The 3,516-nt window shown below is 51.9% G+C and overlaps 1 protein-coding gene across 1 annotated transcript in view; it reads right to left on the bottom strand.

Annotated features, from left to right (window-relative positions):
* The window catches only part of LOC113213210 (uncharacterized), a 28,921-nt gene that overhangs the window by 1,371 nt on the left and 24,034 nt on the right, over nt 1-3,516 (bottom strand). The gene's annotated exons all lie outside the window — the stretch shown is intronic.

The raw sequence follows: 3,516 nt of genomic DNA, 5'->3' as shown, positions 1-3,516 counted from the left end.
ATTTCAAACCTCTAGCTCACGTCCTTCTTGGGAAACGGACAGACAGACAGACAGACAGACAGACAGACAGACAGACAGACGAACACAGAGGCGATGGCATAAGCCCGCTTATATAGCTTTTAAGCAAAAGAGCGGGCTAAAAACGCGCATAAGCATATCAGGTTTACAAAGATTCACACAGTGAATAATTTTTTTAGAAGCTTTAAGTGTATCACAACTGATTATTTTTTTGTGAAGATCGTGCAGACTCATATCCTGAACAGAACCGTATTGCTATGTAAAAGCCTTTCCCGAAAATCGCATCACGATGCGCCGAATGGTTCGTCGTGTACAGCGCTGGTTTGGAGAGAGAATACATCTTGTTGAAGAGGCCTTCCTGAGGCGTCTTCTCTCAGCCGTCACCGTAGCTCAGTGGGAAAGAGCGTCGGTCAGAGGATCATAAGCCCTTGGGGTAAGGGAACGAATCGTGGTTGTCTCGCTTTTTTCGTGTACTGCCCGCATCTCGGGCTGTTCCGAAATCTACCCGGTCGCGCGCTGCGGACAGTTCCAGAATCTTTCTGATTTCTCTCTTTTCCGGCGTACTTTCGGAGTAGTCCGATACGTCCGGACTGTTCCGCGAGCTGCCCGATCTTCGGGCTAGTTTCGGAATGATATATTTTCATAAGGGTACTCACAGGTCGGGCCACAGGCCTGATCAAATGCCGCCGGCAGCCCATGCTGGGCCCAGCCCCTGCCAAACGGAGCTGAAAGCAGGGCGAAGTGTCCGTAAAGAAATAGTAACGAGGGTACTGAGTCAAATTTTCCGTAGCTGAGCCGGTGAGTATATCCGTCCCTGATACAGTGTGACGGGCTTGAGCGGGCCGAAGTCCCGCAACAGCTTTTGATTGTGTTCTTCAGTAAATAGCGTGGCTGAAATGGTCGGGCCGCATGCTAGAGACCCGCAACGAGTGAGCTACGCGAGCAAGGCGCTAGAGCCGCGCGCTGCGAGCTATTTTGCTCGTGGACCGCGCGATTTCCTTGCTCGGCTCTGCTTGGCTCGCGCATGTGACTGCGAGCTATTTAGCTCGTGGCTTGTGTGCGCGCTGGCGCTGCAGGCGCAGGCGACGGCGAGCAGGGGAACCTGCATGCTGTAGCAATGAGCCGGGCCTGCGAGCAAATTTGCTCGCACGAGCAGTGCGAGCAGCGCCAGGGGGGCCTCCGAAAAGCTAGGCTGTCTCCGCCATGGAGGCGCGCGGCCCTATGAGCAAAATAGCTCGCAGCGCGCGGCTCCAGCGCGCTGCTCGCGTAGCTCACTCGTTGCGGGTCTCTAGCGCAGGCCCAACCATCGGCCGCAGGCAGGCCAAGCATGCCTGGCCCCTGCCGAACACAGTTGCCGGTGCAGCCAAGCGGAGCTGGCAACTCCTTTTGGCGGAAGGGCGGGCCTGCTTGTTTTTGACAGTGTTATGGTTTTGTCGTGTACAAATAAGCAGACCTTTGTAGCTTCGTCAAGGAAAGTAGCACTAAAGGTTAACCAGCTGACACATTTCTCTACACCTCATAAAACGTTTATGTAGGTGCTCGAGAAAACAAGGGGGGGGGGGCGGAAGGGGGGTAATATGTAATTTTTCTATTTGGTAATTAATGACTGAACATCTTTTCCTACTATATTTGTGTGAATAGCTTCTATCATGGTGCATCAACTGTACGTAAACATGCACTTTTGTGTTTCTCGTGTCTGTAGCCTCCTGGCCTGGCCGCATGCATGGCACATGGAAGTGTTCAGGTCATCTGGTGAAAACCATCGAAGTCACACACGCGTGCATACACAGTTAAATAAAGCATTCCGGTAAAGCTGAAAAGCAGAAGAATACGGGTCAGAAGAAAACGCAAAATCGCTATGCCTGAACATGGTGACTTCCGTTTTCTGCTTCTCTGCATTCTTCTGCATTTCAGCTTTACCGAAATGCTTTATTCCTGCAAGGCAATGCTTTGCAGAACTGCGAAGTAATTAGATCCTTTGTAACGAAGAATCGATTGCAAAGTGATGCTTTGAATTTAACAGTGTAGGTTTTTCTGATCACTGTTATGGGTGCGTCACTGGTTGAACATTTGATATAGTGCCACAAGATACTCTATTTCGCATTACGTGGAGGGGGTTGGATTGGTAGGGGGGGGGGAATCTCTCAGCCTGACCTTCGGACTTATTTCGGACTGCCCGTATCTCGGACTGGCCCGAAAGCCGCCCGGTTGCGCGCTTCGGACAGTTCCAGAATCTTGCTGATTTCTCTCCTTTTCGGATATATTTCGGAGGAGTCCGGGCTATTCCGTAGACTGTCCGGTCTTCGGGCTAGTTTCGGAATGATTTATTTTCATAAGGGTGGTTACCATGTATTTCTTGTTCCGGTTATTCTCTTTCTCTCAATCTCGCTCTCTCTGTCTCTCTCAGATCTCTCTCAGAGCAGACGCATTATTTCAAGTATTCAAGTCAAGTGAATCATGAACTTTAGAAGGGTGTTATAATTACAAATCCCCAGTAACCTGAACTCATAATACGTCACCCAAGTTTCTAGTGAGGCGTTTAAATACCATTCATGTTACCTCCATAGCACCATTGTAAGGCTGGCCTTTCGATGGAAAAATCTGGGTAGGAGAAAAAAAATATGGTAGAACACCTCAAAGTTTCCGCACACAACACACGCTAACTGCACGTTAGCCTAACTGAACATTAGCCTAACTGAGCGTGACAGCGACTGGACATTAGGGCATCAGCACGTTAGTCGAACTGCCCGTTAGTTTAACTGAGCATTTGTCAAACTTATGCAAGGCTGGACTGGACGTTAGCGAAACGTTAGGTAAACCGGCATAGTATGAAAAAAGTGTATGACTAAATAAAAATTAGTCAAACTGAGCGTTAGCCAAACTGAACGCCATGCCTGCCATGTGTTGTGCCAAATTCACGTTGCCGTTCATTTTGCCCAACCGTCGTTAGTTTGGTTGCCGCAGTCACTTTAATTTCCGTCTTTTGGTAATCGCTACGTGTGTGTGTCGTGGTTCAAGTAGTGGAGCCTTGGGTCGAGGCTGGGAGCCGCCGGCCCCGCGCGGGCCAGCTGAGGCCCTCGGGGCCAGGGCGGCCCGCGACACCCAAGGGGCGCCTCACCGAGTCGTCCTCGTTTTAGCTACGCCGCTGGTGGCAGGCTACAAGCGACCGCCGAGGCTTCAGATTTTAATAAGTCAGGTGTGCAGGGATGGCCCTGCCTTGTTTGTCAGCCCGAGAGTCGGCCCGCACGCGCCGCCGGGGCACGGCCAGGTGACCCTGGACCGGAAATGAACAGGTGCGAAAAGGCGGCCGCGGCCGGCGCCGCGGCCGGTCGCGCCATCGTGTCCACGAGGCCAAGCCGTGGCCTGAGGAAAATTCGAGCATAAAGGAAAGCCACCCGTCGATTTGGCCACGGCGCTACAGTGCGAATAAGGTTTTGATACCTTTGAAGGAGCGGCGCGAGGGCGGGCGGCCCGTGCACCGCTCGACCCCTCCCCTCT

The sequence above is a fragment of the Frankliniella occidentalis genome, unplaced genomic scaffold (assembly GCF_000697945.3).
Source record: "Frankliniella occidentalis isolate FOCC.00 unplaced genomic scaffold, Focc_3.1 Scaffold351, whole genome shotgun sequence".
In the NCBI taxonomy this organism is placed as follows: Eukaryota; Metazoa; Arthropoda; class Insecta; order Thysanoptera; family Thripidae; genus Frankliniella; species Frankliniella occidentalis.
This window is presented reverse-complemented; position numbering and strand designations above follow the sequence as displayed.